This window comes from Panthera pardus, unplaced genomic scaffold, assembly GCF_024362965.1.
Source record: "Panthera pardus isolate Hobbes unplaced genomic scaffold, ASM2436296v1 HiC_scaffold_8, whole genome shotgun sequence".
NCBI lineage: Eukaryota > Metazoa > Chordata > Mammalia > Carnivora > Felidae > Panthera > Panthera pardus.
This window is the reverse complement of record NW_026527013.1, coordinates 81,924,621-81,943,344: the sequence shown is the minus strand read 5'-3', so window position 1 is coordinate 81,943,344 and position 18,724 is coordinate 81,924,621. Positions and strand designations below refer to the sequence as shown.

General features: G+C 38.3%; 1 long non-coding RNA gene across 8 annotated transcripts in view; it reads left to right on the top strand.

The window, feature by feature from the left end:
* The window catches only part of LOC109268139 (uncharacterized), a 152,792-nt gene that overhangs the window by 25,314 nt on the left and 108,754 nt on the right, over window positions 1-18,724 (top strand). Inside the window, exon 4 of one of the 8 annotated variants that reach the window (XR_002080490.2) lies at window positions 11,230-11,549. The exons of the other annotated variants lie outside the window; for them this stretch is intronic. This is a non-coding gene — a long non-coding RNA (uncharacterized LOC109268139). Of the gene's footprint in view, window positions 1-11,229; window positions 11,550-18,724 lie in introns of those variants that run through there. 8 annotated transcript variants of the gene reach the window in all.

Sequence of the window (18,724 nt, the reverse complement as noted above, 5' to 3'; positions counted from 1 at the left end):
ATATGGTGAGACCATTCTTCGCCATGCTGTATGAATGAGATGATTTTTTTTTGTACATTCTTAAAGGCTACTATTATCTGATACTGGCCTGAACCATAATGACAAGGGCAGTCTGAGCCCTGTGCACTCTGTGCTTGCAAGATCTGTTAGCTGCAAGCTGTACCCCAGCAGTAGAGCTTATTCGCTCTATATCCATAGAGTGAATATCCATAGTTTATCCATAGTTTATCCATAACTAATTGTATGGAGTTTAAAAATCAGATGTCCAGTATTGAATAGCATCTTTTGTGAACAGGAATGTTTTCACCATATTTTGCTAGTGAAAAATAACACAGGTGTTATCTATATCGATTAGCTGAATATTTTTTATTTATTTATTTTGAAAGTGTGATGGGAGGGGCAGAGAGAGAGAGAGGGAGAGAGAATCCCAAGCAGGCTGCACACTGACAGAGTGGAGCCCAATGCGGGGCTCTAACTCACGAACTGTGAGATCATGACCTAAGCTGAAATCCAAGAGTCGAACGCTTAACCGACTGAGCCACCCAGGTGCCTCTAGGTTAACTGAAATTTAAAATGCTGATGGCATAACATTGAAAACAGTCTCTCCTTCATCACCTTTGGCCCTTTCCAAATTTTTTTTATTACATTTAGAACAAGTTCCTTTGTCTCTGGAAAGATGGATCCACAGAAAACTGACAGCATTAGTTGCCTCTAGGAAAGGAAACTGAGTAGCTGGCACTGGTGTGGGAAGAAAATTCCCGTTGTCTGTCCTCTTGTGTCTATTGAATTCTAAGCCATGTGCATTGCATATTCAAACTTAAAATACAATTTAAAAAATAAGAGTTAACTAATTATGTAATAACTTAAAAAAAAAAAAAGACTTTGCTTGCCAGAATTGTAGTAAGATGTATTTCTTTTGGTTGTCAATCATTAAAACATTTCTCTAGTTCTTGAAGATTTGTCCACCAGTATGCACTGTAATAACATAATGGCAACAAAAAATTACTGGTAGGAAGATATCAAAACATTAATGAAGCCAGATTAGCAAACAGGGGCCCAAGCAAGAAACTAAGACTCAAAGTATCCCAACTTTTTATTTATTTATTTATTTATTTATTTATTTATTTTAATTTTTTTTAACGTTTATTTATTTTTGAGACAGAGAGAGACAGAGCATGAACAGGGGAGGAGCAGAGAGAGAGGGAGACACAGAATCCGAAACAGGCTCCAGGCTCTGAGCTGTCAGCACAGAGCCCGACGCGGGGCTCGAATTCACGGACCGTGAGATCATGACCTGAGCCGAAGTCGGACGCTTAACCGACCAAGCCACCCAGGCGCCCCCCAACTTTTTATTTTTAAAATAAATCCACCAGTAGTTAAATATGTTACAAATACCATATTTGCTTTATCACTAATCTGTTTTGGTCTTCAGTAGGCCCAACGGACACCGAGCTGTCTGGGACTTTGTCTGATCTTGTTAACAGTTTCATCAGAATGTCCTGATAGGACTTTGTCCTGTGAAACCCTATAGCATATTATTCTCCCATCACCAGAGCTGCTGGTGTGGTATCCTCAAAGATACTGCAGACCTGAGGGTGTTACCTGCTTTTACAACTTGGATCTGGGCCCTTTTATGTTTAATCAAGAGAACTCAGCATTAACTGAATTAATCATTAACTGTTGTCAGGTGTGTTATAGGGAGGTCCTGTGGAACTGGCATAAGGGAAGGGAAGAATTAGGGCTCCTTGGAGGAGTTATATCCATTTATAATAAACTGGTGATCTAGTAAATAATATGTTTGTGAGTGTGAACCACACTAGCAAATTAATCGAACCCAGCGAGGGGTTTGTGGGAACTTACTGGTTCTAGGCAGTGGGTGAAGAGCACAGGTAACAACAAGCTGGACTTGGGATTGGACCTGAAGTGTGTGGCGGGGGGGGGGGGGGGGGGGGGGGGGCGCGGAGGTGGGGCAGTATTGCCAGTTAGAATCGTTAACTGGGATGTGATGCTATCCCAGGTAGATAGTGTCAGAATTAGGTTGAAGTGTAGAATACCCAGCTGGGGTCTGAGAATTGTTTAGCATGGTGAAAAACACATACATTGTAATTGCTGTTGGAATCGTATTAAACGCAGGGTTCAGGTGCCAAACAGAGAAGGAACTAGAACACTTAAAGGAGATTATTGTTAGATTATCTGCATTTCTAAGTTAAAAAAACAAATTATCATGAGGCTAATAGAACAGCTTTAAAGTAAAAGAAAATGGTACAGACTTTGTAGTTTCATCTCAGCAGCCCCCCCTTCTGCATGAGAGGTAAAGAGTGTAAACTGGAGAATTTTTGTCTACATGCTTTGCCCAACAAGATTTCCAAAAAGCAGAAGATACTTCAGAGAAATAACTATTTTCCCTGGAAATAACAGAAAGAATAATTAACAGTTGAGGACCACTCTAGGGAGAATCATGGTAGGGATTCATGGTGAACCCCCTGAATAAGTCCGAAAAGCTGCTCACCACACTGCCTTCCTGCCCTTATACAGAAGCTCAAAGATTTACTATCAGAGCTCCTTTCTGTTTTTGCTGTCCTGGATCCCAAAGAAAGCCACCAAATATACCATATTTTTTTCTTAAGATGTTCATCATACTTGATCTAATGATTTTTACTTTTTTTTAATTAAAGTGTAATTGACGGAGTGCCTGAGTGGCTCAGTCGGTTGAGCGTCCGACTTCCACTCAGGTCGTGATCTCACAGTTCGTGAGTTTGAGCCCCACATCAGGCTCTGTGCTGACAGCTCAGGGCCTGGAGCCTGCTTCGGATTCTGTGTCTCCCTAGTTCTCTACTCCCCTGCTCACACTCTGTCTCTCTCTCAAAAATAAAGATTAAAAATAAATAAAGTGTAATTGACATGACAATATCCTATAAGTTTCAGATGTGCATCATAGTGATTCGATATTTTTATACATTACAAAAGGATCTGCATGATAAATCTAGTTACCATCTGTCACCATACAAAGTTATTACAGTACTTTTGACTATATTTCCTATGCTATACATTACACCCCATGGCTTACTTATTTTATAACTGGAAGTTTGTATCTCTTAATCCCTTTCACCTGTTTTGCTTGGCTCCCCCACCAGCCTCTCCCCACTTTGGTAACCAGCAGTATGTTTCCTGTATCTGAATCTGTTTCTGTTTTGTTCATATTTTGTGTGTTTTTTAGATTCTACATATAAGCAAAATCATAGGATTCGTCTTCCTCTGACTTATTTCACTTAGTGATCTTTACTTTTCAATGCAATCCATCAAATACTTTTTGTTTTCTACATTATTTCTATTTAAGTACAGAATTGAATTTAGTTGTTTTAATAATCATATATGCAAAATTCCAAATTATAGGTAGCTCCATTCATCAATTTCTGAAAAGCTTTTTAGTTTGTTTTTATAATATTTAGTTTCTAACTTTCATTGCTCTGGTTTTTGTTTTGTTTTGTTTTGTGTTCTTAATCCTATGATTTAACTTTCTGTTTAGCCTAAACCTCAGGCTTGGGAACCATTTCTTCACATATTTGTAAGTAATTGTTCATCCTGCCTGAATGTCTTGCATTTGACTGAACATGCCTAGTTCTTTTAACAATTTCTCATAGGTCTAATTTTATAAACCTTTAATCAGTTGCTGTTCTCCTCTGAACATGCTCCAAGTTTTTTCTCTTTGTACAGCATGACATGAAAATTAAATATGGTTTCTTCCAACTGAAGCCTGCCCAATGCCAAATAAAGCAAAAATAATTGCTTCCTTTTTTTTCACACATATGCCTTAATGCAATCCTATAAAGCATTTGTCTCTTATTTCGACATAGAGAAGACTCATCCAATTTAACACCAACCATAATTGTTGGATCTCACTTCACTTTGTTTCATCTATGGCTATCCTAGCCGGTATTTCCACATGTTTGTTGCAAGTCACTGGCATATTAAAAGTTAATTGTTAAGTCTATAAAATGATTTCTTCCACATATTCTTACTTCAAAGATTGTTCCGTAAACAGTTGGTATAAATGTGAATGTAATGGTAAGGGTCTCAAGAACTAAGACTTGAATGATTCTGAGGGTTTTTTTGGTTTTTTGCAACCTCAGTGAGAGAACACATTTGTGTATCATGTTTTGATATGAAGTGATCACAAAGAATTTACCCATAATAAGGCACCACAGTTTTGAGTTATTTATGTATATACATGTATGTGTACACACACATACACACACACATTTATGAGTGACATAAATACCACTTTGATCCGATATGATTTCCTGAGAGAGAAGGGTAAAATTACAGCTGACCTGCAGGGAGTTATACATAATCCACAGCCTACCTTTGTGGCCATTTTGAATTATTTTCATTTTTTTTTAGTTCACTTTTCAAATTTTTGCCTATGACTAGATAGAAGAGGAAATTACAAATGAATGCATCAGCATCTATACTACACAAAAATAAAATGTCTATGAGCATTATTATTAGTTGACACCTAATAGCTATGATGGCCAAATGAGAGCTCTCAAAGTAATAATATAAAAATCCTCCTTACATTAGTAACAAGGGTGGGAGGAATCTACCAATTACATGTTTTTATTTTAGCAATAAAATAAGGTTAATTTATATGGTTTTCAATAGTGTGAACTTGTTTTATTAATGTCAATATAGAGTAGAGGTTAGGGGAGAATCATGATATCTTAAAAAAGACATAAGCTGTATCTTGTTAACCCTTACTTGACCAATTTTATTATTATTGTATTTGTAACATTATTAGATGAACATTTAACAAAGTATTTTGTAGTGCAGTTTTCTTCATTTATATGCAAAATTGTTTTGGGTTTTTCTTTTTTCTTTTTTTTTTGCATTTTTTTTTTTTTTGAAATCTGAATGCATCCATGGAAGTATGTCACATAGATAAATATCATCCATCCTTTGTGTTAATGTGGCATAATGATTAAGAAACAATGCTATGCAGGGTGCCTGGGTGTGTCATGATAGGAAGTGGTCACAAAGAATTTACCCATAATAAGGCACCAAAGTTTTGAATTGTTAAGTCGGTGGTTGAGCATCTGACTTCGGTTTAGGTCATCATCTTATGGTTCATGAGTTCAAGCCCTGCGTCATGCTCTGTGCTGACAGCTCAGAGCCTGGAGCCTGTTTCATTCAGGTTCTGTGTCTCCCTCTCCCTCTCTGGCTCTCCCCCACTTGTACTCTTTCTCTCTCAAATGTAAACAGTAAGAAAAAAATTTTTTTCTTAAAGAAACAATGCTATGCTCCTTAATACTCTCAAGGTCTTTGGGGTAGTTCAGAAATCACTACATGTTGACAGAACTTTATAATTAAAAAATGTTTAGTGTTTTTTATTTTGAGAGATAGCATAAGTGGGGGTGGGGCAGAGAGAGAGGGAGAGAGAGAATCCCAAACACCCCCTGAAGAGCCTGGCTTATGTCTTGATCTCACCAAATGTGAGATCATGACCTGAGAAGAAATGAAGAATCTGATGCTTAACTGACTGAGCCACTCAGGCGCCCCTATAATTTTAAATTTCTTAGAGACTTAAAATCCAGGCTACTATTGGAATACCACAAGCATCTATGAACACATCATTTGGGTTACTAGGTAGCGTCTTCTATTCTCTTCCTCTGCTCTTCAGGCTACTGCGGTAATATTTGTATAGATGCGGTAATGCCTCCTCTTGGTACCAAAGTCAAGTTCATCAGTTCTGTCAAAGTAACTATATCCATGCCAAGAATTCCTTGCACTCTCAATGATTCAACAAGATTTTAGGGAAATGGTCCCTTTAGTTTTTCTTCTTCTATCAGAGCCCTCTTGGATTAGAACCCTGGCATGACTCTTGAAGAACATGTCATTTCCCTCAGACACTAGGCCAGTTTTTTGGAGATAATTCTTCATGAAATTTGCATTTCTGCACATAAGGTGGATGAAGCATTGACTGCCCCTTGTTCTGGGCTGTCTCTTCAAGATGTTTGTATAGCAAACAACCTGAGAAGATAGAAATGGTATCACCTGGAGCAAAGAACAAACAAGCTTTTACTGTCCATTATAAAAGGTTCAGATTCCCTAGGCTGAAGGTTCCTCTCCTATAATGCAAGCCCCTGCGTGTGCAGGGAATTGGGACTCAAAACTAGTGTCCTCCTCCCCCACCTCAAAAGCTGATATTCTGGATAGTGCTATTGCTGTAGTAAACCCTCCTTTCTCTCTAAATCAAGAGTCTTATGTCTTGTACCAATATCCATGTGGCAGGCTAACTTTTTGGTTTGCAATCAGGGTAAAATCTCTTACAGAAAAAGATTGCTTACATGTTGCCTTAAACCAAATGCATGTGCTTTTTTTTTTTTTTTAGTGTTTATTTATTTTTGAGAGAGAGACAAGCAGAGAGAGACAGAGTGTGAGTGGGGAGGGGCAGAGAGAAAGGGAGACACAGAATCTGAGGCAGGCTCCAGGCTCTGAGCTGTCAGCACAGAGCCTGACACCAGGCTTGAACTCACAAACTGAGATCATGACCTGAGTTGGAGTTGGACGCCCAACTGACTGAGCCACCCGGGAGCCCCCAAATGCATGAGCTTTGAACCCTAAAAGCCTTTTTAGTCCCTCATGTAAATATATCCTCAGGTAATTGGCTCCACAGTGCTCCAGATAGAACTTCCATGGCTTAATCTTAGAGTGTACAGAGCTCAGGCTCAATATTGGACCCCTACACATCTCTTTAAGTGTGAATTGTTAATAAGTCAGACTCTTCTTTTTATTATGCTCATATCATACCTCTTCCTTGAAATATACTTCTGCTTTATTCTGCCACTTTATATTGCATGTGTTCATGAAGCTTTTCCTGAGTACCCCTGCTGTGTTAGATCTGATCCCATTGCATTCAACAGAACTTGAACTCCTGATTAAGGACTAGGCATTAGCTAATGACCAGTAGCTACTCATGAACACATTCATTACTTGGTCTGCTTATCCCTATATTCTCAAAGCTAATTTCTTTGATTCAAAAAAATTAACATATATAACATATATGAGTTTATTTCCTGGCTTGAAATGGAAACTTATGAAGTTCAGACATAAATATAAAACCAAAACATCTATTTACTAATAATCCAAAGAACATTCTTATCATTAGAATTCTGAAGAACATAAGCCTGTAATGGAAGGGGCTTAAGAGTGTATTAATTTCTGGGGCAGTGCCTAAAGCAATTCTCCTGAGGCCCATTGTACCTCCTTCATATTTCCTCCTTACCCTTTCCCTTAGGAACAACTCAGAATCTTTCCTTCTACAAATTACCATTTTCCTCTCCCCCCTTCTTCTTCCAAATATTATTCCCACTTTCTCTAACCCCAGTTATGGGCTGAATTATTTCCCCTCAAAAACTCAGATGTTGAAGTCCTACCTAATCCCTAGCACCACAGAATGTGACTAGGGGATAGAGTCTTTAGAGAGGTGATTGAGTTGAAAATGAAGTCATTATTGTGGACCCTAGTAAAATATGACTGGTGCCCTTAGAGGAAATTTGGACAGACACACAGGGAGAACACCATGTGAACATAAAGACGGCCATCCACAAGCCAAGGAGAGGGGCCTCAGAAGAACCCAACTTGCCAACACCTTGAATTTGGACTTCTAGCCTCCAGAACTGTAAGAAAATAGATTTCTGGTTTTGTAAGCCACCCAGTCTGTGGTACTTTGTATAGCAGCCCTACCAAACTAACACACCCACCCCTTCCCATCAGCTATGCATTCAGTCTTGCTGTTTGCACCCTACCCTTCCCTGGGACCTTCTATTTCCTCTGTGTTCACATGTCAATATTCAATTCAGCAGACCCTTTAAATTACAAGTTCTTTGAAGGGTACAATGAGTCACTCTTCTTGATGATTCCATTTCCAGCAGATTACCCCATCATGCCACTGCAAGTCCTTAGCATTAGCAGGCAAATCTTAACATGGCTCATGTCTAGCAAGAAAGACTGGTTTTCAATCACTATCTTTAAAAATAAGGAGGATCTTTTCCAGAAGTTTCCAGCAAACCTCTTCTGGAATCGAATTGACAAGTATTGGATTATTTGCCTATTCTTAGCAGGAAGGAATAAATGAATATAGTGGTGTTAGTCCATTTAGAGCCCATCCCTGGAGCTAGGAATTTGACTAGTAGCATCTGTAAGTCTCATAGGCTACAAGGGCAAGGGATAGGTACCTGGACAAAGGATCTGTTAGGAGGAAGAGGAAAATAGATACTCGGTGTCCAACCAACATTGTCCGTTGTACCCAAAATACTGTTCTGACAAATTGATAATTTAAAAAAATGATGTTTATATAGCACTTACTATTCTAGATTAATTTTATGTGTTATAAATAGCATGTAAGATAGATACCTTTAGTGTTCTTTTTTTTTTTTTTTAACAATTATACTTATTTAAGTAATTTCTGTACCCAACGTGGAACTTGAACTCATGACCCCAAATTGAGAGTAGCATGCACTTCCAATTGAGTCAGCCAGGTGCCCCTATTGTTCTTTTTTTTAATTTCAATTTAAACAGTAAAACAAAAAACAAAAGCAATTCTCCCATTTCCCCCACCCTCTCACCTCCGCCTCTGGCAACCGCCAATCAGTTCTCTGTGTCTATGATATATATATAACACATATCTAATATATATATTAGATTCCACATATAGGAGAGATTATACAGCATTTGTCTGATTCATTTCACTTAGTATATTGTCCTCAAGGTCCATCCATTCATTTTGTCACAAATGGCAAGATTTCATTCCTTTCCATGGCCAAACAATATTCCATTGTATGCATATGTGTGTGTGTGTGTGTGTGTGTGTGTGTGTGTGTGTGTGTGTGTTGTGTGTATACATATACAGTAAAACCTTGATTTTTGAGCATAATTCAAAGCACTCATATTTCAATTTCAAGAACCACTGACTTAGTTGTGATCATGTGATATTCTGTGTCACATACTGCTTGTATTGCAAGACATCACTCATTTATCAGTGATTTATAATAAATTATCAAAATTTATTAGAAATGTTTGCTCATCTTGAGGAACATTGACAGAACAAGTTACTCATAAGCCAAGGTTTACTGTAGATATATCACATATTCTTTATTCATCCACTGATTGAAACTTAAGTTGTTTCCATATCTTGGATATTGCAAATGATGCTGCAATAAACATAGGGGTGCATATATCTTTTAAAATTAATGTTTTTGTTTTCTTTGGGTAAATACCTAGAAGTGGAATGCTGGATCATATGGTAGTTTCATTTTTAATTTTTGGAGGAAGCTCCATACTGTTGTCCATAGTAGCTGCACCAATTTTTATTTCTGCCAATAGTGCACGAGGGTTTCCTTTACTCCACATTCTTGCCAACACTTGTTATTTCTAGTCTTTTTGATAATAGTCATTCTAACATGTGTGAAGTGATATCTCACTGTGATTTTGACTTAGATTTCCTTGATGATTACTGATGTTGAACATCTTTCTATGTACCTGTTGGCCATCTGTATGTTTTTGGAAAAAGGTCTTTTCAAATTTTCTGCCCATTTTTTTTTAACATTTTTTATTTTATTTTTGAGACAGAGAGAGACAGAGAATGAACGGGGGAGGGTCAGAGAGAGAGGGAGACACAGAATCTGAAACAGGCTCCAGGCTCTGAGCTGTCGGCACAGAGCCCGACGCGGGGCTCAAACTCACGGACCACGAGATCATGACCTGAGCTGAAGTCGGCCGCTTGACCGACTGAGCCACCCAGGTGCCCCTTCTGCCCATTTTTAATATGGTTGTTATTTTGCTATTGAGTTGTGTGAGTTCTTTATATATTTTGGATATTGGCCTCTTAAGAGATATCTGATTTGCAAATATGTTCTTGCATGCAATATGTTACCTTTTCATTTTGTTGATAGTTTCCTTTGTTGTGCAGAAACTTTTTTTAGTTTAATGTAGTCTTATTTGTTTATTTTTGCTTTTGTTGCTTTTACTTTTGGTATCCTTATTCTACAAATTATGAAATTGAGAGCACTCAAATGACTTGCACTGATACTGCATAAAGATTAATTACTGGCAGATATTACAATAATTTTATTAGCACAGTCCATTTATTTGGGGATGGTGGGATGTGAACCTCAGAGTCAATCCTTGTTTGATTTTGTGGCTTGTATATAAGATCCTCCTACAAGTAGTAAATTATAATTTAAAAAATAATTCAGGTAATTATTCAGAATATGAAATGTAACAATAGCCAAAAGGAGGAAATAGCATAAATTCCCATTCGTAAGTAATGGATGAACAAAATGTGGTAAATCCATGCAATGTGATATTACTGGCCTTAAAAGGGAGTGAAGTCCTGATACATGCTACAACATGGATAAACCTTGGAAACTTTATACTAAGTAAAACAAGCCAGACTCAAAGAACACATATTGTGTGATATCATTTATTTATTTATTTTTAATATTTATTTATTTTTGAGACAGAGAGAGACAGAGGCAGAGCGTGAGTGGGAGAGGGGCAGAGAGAGAGAAGGAGACACAGAATCTGAAGCAGGCTCTAGGCTCTGATCTGTCAGCACAGAGCCCAATGTGGGGTTTGAACTCAGGAACGGCAAAATCACGACCTATGCCAAAGTCAGACATTTAACCAACTGAGCGACCCAGGTGCCCCTGTGTAATATCATTTATATAAAGTGACTAGATTAGTCAAATTCACACAGGTGAAAATAGAATGGTAGTTATCAGGGGCTCCAGGAAAAGGGTAATAGGCAGTTATTGTGTAATAGGTAAAGAGTTTTAGGTCAGGTGATGAAAAAGTTTGGGAGATGGATGGTAATGATGGCTGCACAATCGTGTGAATGTACTTGATGTCACTGAACTGTACACTTAAGAATGGTTAAAATGGATATTTTGCCACAATAAAAGAAGAAAAAATATGTAATGTGGGAGACTATTAAGATCTCTGAGTATCCATTCTTATGACACCCTCCCCACTGTACACTGGATGAGAGGTGAGCACCTGGCTGCCTAGCCAGGGACATTTCCCAGCTTCCCTTGCAACTCAATGTGGCCAGGTAAACTAGGTTTTGACTGATAAATATGAATAGAAATGATAGGTGTAGTTTCTGCTTCGGCGTTCTTGAAACTGAAATGCTCACTCTTAACACATTCTTTTTCCTTACTCATGGGCTAGATTGCAGACATGGTACTGGTGAGCTACCTCAGCCCATGTGGATGAAGACAACTGAGAGGCCCCTGGCTGGCTCAGTCAGAAGAGCATGTGACTTGATCTCAGGGCTGCCAGGTCCAGCCCCACATTGGACCTGGAGCTTACTCAAAGAAGAAAAGACAACTGAAGCAGTTGCTTTTTACTCTGATGTTAAATAGAATCCATATACTGAGGCTAGTAGAGACACATTGTCAACTGGATCCTTGGATAAATTCATGGAGTAGTCTGTCTTCCTATGCCACACTGTAGAAGAGGGAGAAATAAACATATCTTATTTAAAACAATGTATTTCAGGATCTTTGTTACAGCACCTTAGCTTAGACATTAGCTAATATGGCTAACAGTAAATTTGCACTTATGTGTCACTCAGTGTATTTAGCTCCTTATGTGGATTATCCAATTTAATCCTGACCACAGACCTATGATCTAGTCACTATTATTATCCCCATTCTGTGAATAAGGAAATTGAGACACAGAGTGAGTTAAGTAATTTGACCAAGATAAAGCAGCTAGTGAATGGCAGAACTAGGAATTAATCATAGGCAGTTGGCTTTAGAACTGTCTTAAAAAATGTTCATTTATTGGGCACCTGGGTGACTCAGTCAGTTAAGCATCCAACTTTGGCTCAGGTCATGATCTCGCAGTTCGTGGGTTCAAGCCCTGTGTCAGGCTGTGTGCTGACAGCTCAGAGCCTGGAGCCTGCTTCGGAATCTGTGTGTTCCTCTCTCTCTGCTCTTCCCCTGCTCACACTCTGTCTCCTTCTCTCTCAAAAATAAATAAACATTAAAAAAGTTTTTTACATCTTAAAAAAGTTTTTTTTAATGTTTATTTGTTTTGAGAGAGAGTGAGAGAAAGCACGAGCACCAGCAGGGGAGGGGCCGAGAGAGAAGAGAGAGAAAATCCCAGGGCAGGCTCCATGCTGTCAGTGCATAGCCCCACATGGGGCTCAACCCACGGGACTCAAACTCATGAACCGTGAGATTGTGACCTGAGCCAAAACCAAGAGTCCAACTCTTAACCAACTAGTGACTCAGGCACCCCTAGAAGCTGTCTTCTATCAGTTAATTTAATTATATCCTGTGAGAGAATTTGGGATGCTTGGGGTGGCTGAAAACAGGGAATTCCTATTCTGCCAATCAATAGTTTTCTATTTGTTTCGTTTCATGCCCAGTACCTGCACAGGAAAAATGAATTCCTAGAATTGTTGATTATTTTATTTATATTTTGCATTATAGAATCTTAATTCGGGAGAGACATTTTAGGCTTTCTAGGCATTAGACTTTTTTGTATAGTAAAATTTCCAAAATGTCTTTGGAGACTAGCTGGGAGTTTTTTGGGTTTTTTTAAAATGTTTTATTTATTTTTGAGAGAGAGAAAGAGGGTACGTATAAAAGTGGTGTAGGGGCAGACACAGAGGGAGACAGAGAATCTGAAGCAGGCTCAAGGCTCCAAGCTGTCAGCACAGAGCCTGACGTGGGACTCAAATTCACAAACCGTGACATCATGACCTGAGCCAAAGTCAGACACTTAACAGACTGAGCCACCCAGGCACCCCGGTTTGGAGTTTTTTACTTTTAGTTTGGCCAAGGTAAATACCATGGGAAAAGAAAAACCTGTTGTTCATCACCACTACTCGTAAAAGGACATCTTAACACCAAAATAAATAGAAAAGTCATTACAGGGAAAAAAAAAAAAAAGACATTTAATTTAATTGGATAAAATTGCCATTATGAAAATGTCATTCACTGCATGTTTTTATTTGGAGGGATGTACCCATGACTGGTGGAAACTTTGACATAGAGAAGTAGTGTTCTGAGAAAGAACAAGTGAATATTTGGTCTCAGTCAACCACCTTCTGCCAGGATTCAATGCTGGGAGTGTATCTCATCCCACCATGTGGCAGGGAGCCTCGCGCAGCTCCACTAGAAAAGTGTATTTTCTCCAAGTATACTTTAACAAAGGTATCTCTGGGCCATTTGAAAGTCTTTGGGAGCCTACACATCTTACATTTCTTTAGTGAGAGGGCAGCACTAGCTGGGGCAAGAGATTACTTACACCTCTAACCTTTTACAGTTTATGTCCTAAAATTTCTTCAAATACCTATTTTGAGTATAAAATGATGAAATTGTGAGGTAGGGCTCATGAGCAAATGGCTAAGAAAGAATTCTCGAGAAGTTTTTGGTGCAAAAAGGTGGTTTTACTATAGCACGGGCAGGACCGTGGGCAGAAAGAGCTGCACTGGGATTGTGAGGAGTGCTGGTTTTATACTTTTTAATTAGTGACGGTTAGGGATAGTGTAAGTCTCTAAGGAATTTGGAAGCAAGGCTTTCAGGACCTTGAGGGGCTAACTGCTGTTAAGATACAGATACTTATAGTCTCTGAAAAAACAAAAACACTAATGCAGTTAAGACAGCCATGAGTTCCTTGGGGATGGTCACACTCTGTCCGTTTCAGGTGTCTGTCTGTGGGCTGCAAGCTGTAAGGAGATTTAATTTAAACTACATTTCTCTTGCCTTTGTTATCACAAAATACAAGGTGATTTTATGGTTTTTAAATCTCACAGTTGTCCCTGTCTTGATTCCCATTTGTGATCCCTAACAGGAAAACTGATGGATTTGAAATTATTATTTGTGTTGTTCTCTATAGTCACAGTCAGAAAACACTTTGCCTCTCATTCTCCTGCAGAGACAAAAACATTATTAAAAAAAAATCTCATAGTAGCTGTTGAGATAGATGTGTGCTAACTTGATGAAGTTGTACTGAATATGGAAATGCCCTTTCAAAGGCCAAGGAAGTAGCAAAGAAAATTATCACATTGAAAAAGTAATTTAAAAATGGTAGCGTAGGGGTACCTGGCTGGCTCAGTTAGGAGAGCATGTGACTCTTGATCTTAGGGTCGTGAGTTCAGGCCCCATGATGGGTGTAAAGGTACAAAAGGGAAGTAACATCGACAGTAATGATTTGAATTCCACCGACTCTTGCCTCTACTGATTCACAGAAGACATCAGTCCCATTTCAAAACTTCACATTTATTTCTGGGAAGCCCCAGGGCAAAGTGGTCCCTGCTCTGCCCTCAATTGTGGGCAGCTTTCCTGTGGCCCCGACAGCCCTGCTTCTGCCCCAGCTTTAGGCTTCTACAGCACCTGCCACAGCAGAGCCGCCTGCGCTCTGGGGGGATGCAATGTGGGTTTATGCTGAATTACTGAAGCATGTGTGGAAAACATGGTTATATCTATAGTTGCAGTCCCAGTGGTAGGATAACCAACCTATGCTGTTAGTTTTATGTTAAGGCTTATTGTCATTTAAAAAAGAAACAACACAACTTCTTTGGTTAGTAATGACATTAAACGTGTGAAGATTATATTTGGAATCAAGCACTTGCATTCACTCATTGCTGCAGTAATTGTTCATTGAGCCTTAGCATGTGCGGGGGCTATGTTCTACAAGCTGGGATGAGTGATGAAAACAAACAGCCCCCCTGCTTTTGTAGAGAGTATCAATCAACCAGTTAATTGGAGTCCATGATACCAGCTCATTTCTGCAAATGTAACATCTTGTTTCCATCCAGTTTTCTGAGATTCTGAGCTAAAGAATTGGCTACCTCAACAGCACAAATCATTTGGTTTTATATTTTCTCTTTTATAATGAAAGTAGCTGTAAAAAGAGGAGAGTAAAGATGAAAGGTGCTGCAATCTCTTGCTAGATTTTGGATTGAGTCCCTCACTCTAATTGATGGCATTTATACTCCATGCAACCCCTTCTGTAAACCTTCTGATACTGTAGAATGCTGTAGATTAACTTTCTAGGGCGTTTTATGGTATTTGGAAGCCCTCCAGTGGCCAAATACTATACCTAAAAAACAAAACAAAACAAAACAAAACAAAACAAAACCTGCTGTGCTTAAATGTTTAGGTGTGAAATGTACTCATGTTTGCAACTTACTTTGTAATGTATCAAAAAATAAGATGAATTAATATATGAATAGAAGGATGCATAGATGGGTAGATATGTGATCAAGCAAAATAACAATGTTAATTGTAGAATCCAGGTGACAGGTATATGGGTCGCTGTAGAATTCTTTTCAACTTATCTGTGTTGGAACATTATATAAAGTTGAATAGAAATCTCTTTGCTAAACTCCAAAGACTTATACATTGTAGTTGACATTGAATTTAAATTTTTAGACATTTAAACATTTTTTAGTAAAATTGTCTTCATAAATGGATATGGATTAAATTTTCTTAACATGATTAATTTCTAAATGTTTAAAAAGCACTTCTGGGTTTTTAAAAGAAAGTTTATACAGTGGGAATATGAAATAGCTATATGATTTTCTTATTTAAAGAAGTGAGATACCACAATGAGATACACACCTCATGCTTGTCAGAATGGCTAAAATTAAAAACACCAGAAACAAATATTGCTGAGGATGTGGAGAAAAAGGAAGTTTCATGCGCCATTGGTGGAAGAAAATGCAAACTGGAAACTAGAAAACAGTATGGAAGTTCCTCAGAAAATATTTGTTTAATTACCTAATGATCCAATTCTGGTAGTTACCCAAAGAACATGAAAACACTAATTCAAAATATATATGCACCCCTGTGTTTATTGCAGCATTATTTACAATAGCCAAACTATGGAAGGAACCCAAGTATCCATCAATACATGAATGGATAAAGGATATGTGGCAGGCAGCTGGGTGGCTTAGTCAGTTAAGTGTCTGAGTTCTGGTCACAATCTCATAGTTTGTGAGTTCAAGCCCTGTGTCAGGCTTCATATTGTCAGTGCAGAGCCTGCTTGGGATTTTCTCTCTCTCCTCCCTCCCCTGCTTGCTCTCTCTTTCTCAAAAATAAGTAAACATTAAAAAAAAAAAGAATATATGGAATATATATACAATGGAATATTACTCAGTCATAAAAAATGAAATCTTGCCATTTGCAACAACATGGATGTATCTAGAGGATATAATACTAAGTTGAAATAAGTCAGTCAGAGAGAGAAAATTTACCATATGATTTCACTCGTATGTGGAATTTAAGAAACAAAACAAATGAACAAAAAATAGACAAAAACACAGATTCTTAAATATAGAGAACAAACTGGTGGTTACCAGAGGGGACCATGGTGATGGGCATGGGTGAAATAGGTGAGGGGGATTAAGAGTACATGTATCATGATGAGCAGGGAGTAATGTATAGAATTGCTGAATCACTATGTTGTGTACCTGAAACTAATATAACACTATAAGTTAATTATACTGGAATTTCAAAAATAAATAAAATAAATGTTCATCTTCCTAGAATATCTATTTTACACACTCAGGAAATTGTTAGCAAGTTAACTAGATACACTTTTTTTTTTTTTTTTAAATCAGAGAGGCAATTGTTTGACAATTTCTGACAATACCTTTTTGTAGAGGAGGTGCATTCCTCAGGATTCACTGCAGAGAATAAAATCCACTCTTAAGTAATTTAAGCCAAAAGGGATTATTTACTGCATGTTATATTACAAATAGCAGGATTGTAAACTGAGCTTCAGGAGTGCGTCACAAATCCACGCTTTAGAACTGGGCTGGCAAAGGACTGCTGCTCATGTCATGATCAGGAAGCCACTTGCTGAATGTGGAAGCCACCCTTACTGGTTTCCACAGTCACGTCACCTTCATGATAATATGCCCCGTTAAGAAGGATTCCTCATAACCTTGTCCTCCCCTCTGCATTCTAGATTCTTCACTGTACACAAGTGCCTCTAGTTGGTGGAATTTAAATTACATCCATAACTCTAGCTGCAAAGGACTTTGAGAAATATATTTTTAGCTTTCCCAACACTAAAGTCTAAGAAGAGCTGTAAGGAGGAGGATGGCATGAGATGAAAGGCTGTTGGAAACTTTAGTGAACAGATCATAATGAACAGGCTGACAGTATCTGAACACACTGATCAGCATCACCACTGAGACTACCAGACATTATGACCCTTCTGACACATGTAGTGGAAGTCAGTGACAACGTCTATGAAGCATTCTTGCCCAAACCATCAATCCTGACTCTGAGAGCCTCCCAATGCTAGCACCAAGTTTACAAGAAATAGAGGGATACAGGCACATGTTAACACCACCAGAGGAAGGCAGCCAGTGAAATCCATAGTGTGGGAAACTCTATAGGACAAGTGACACAGATTCCTCAACAGATACATGGCAAGGAAAGAAAGCAAAGGGAACCTAAAATTTAAAGAGATTTAGGAAATATATCAAGTAAATGCAGCATGGGAATTTTGTATGGAACTTGATTCAAACGAACCAGTGGCCAAAACATTTTATGAGACTCAGAAATCTGAACACATATTTGAATAATTGATTGTGTTAAAGAATTATTGTTAATTTTTTAGATGCATAACAGTATTGTAGTTAATGTCAACAATCACTCCAATCGCTTTCACAATAACCTCTTTGTTTTTTCAGATTGTTACACATTGTTTCTTTCATAATTAATTTATGGCTGTGTGTTTTATGCCAGAAAGCTTATTGTGCTAGGCAATTTTACATGTTAAATAATTTAATCCTTGTAACAGTGCTGTGATGAAGGTAAATTATTGTGTTCATTAAGAGAAATATCTATCATAGCCTTTCTGGAAGTAGATAAAAACAAATGTCTATTTTAATTTTTTTTTTAATCTTTATATATTTTTGAGAGAGAGAGAGCACGAGGCATAGAGGGCAGAGTGAGAGGGAGACACAGAATCTGATGTAGGCTCCAGGCTCTGAGCTGTCCACACAGAGCCTGATGCGGGGCTCGAACTCATGAACCATGAGATCATGACCTGAATGGAAGACAGACACTCAACTGACTCAGCCACTAAGGTGCCAAAAAATGTCTATTTTAAAGTACACTTAGTATGTCTAGGAACAAAGAGGGAGGCAGGCAGCCTTTCAGAGAAGGCTAGGAACTACTAGGCAAGGTAAATTATCAGATAATATCTCTTTTCAAGATTTGTTACTTTTTATAAAGTAAACATTAGATTTGATGTTTAAAGTATTTTCTGGGTTGCTCAGTTGGTTAAGCATCCATCTTTGGCTCAGGTCATGATCTTGAGGTTTGTGAATTTGAGCCCTGCATCAAGCTCTCTGCTGTCAGTGCAGAGCCCACTTTGGATCCTCTGGCCCCCTCTCTCTCTCTGCCCCTCCCCTGCTCCTGCCTCCTGCTCTCTCTCTCAAAAATACATGGAAATTAAAAATAAAATAAAGTACTTTAAAAATGTTCTTTTATCTCTGAAAGTATGAGAGGGCATCTCTTGTCTCATGAAGAAAAACCCAAAGCACACCCCTAGCTGGCCAAGATGCATGTGAGAAGCACACTGAGAGTCTGTCTTATGAGACACATCCAAGTATGATACCGTGGCCATCAGTGCTCCCTGTTTGGTTGCAGTCTTGAAGTTCGCTCTGTTAATGGGCTTAGGCCATAAA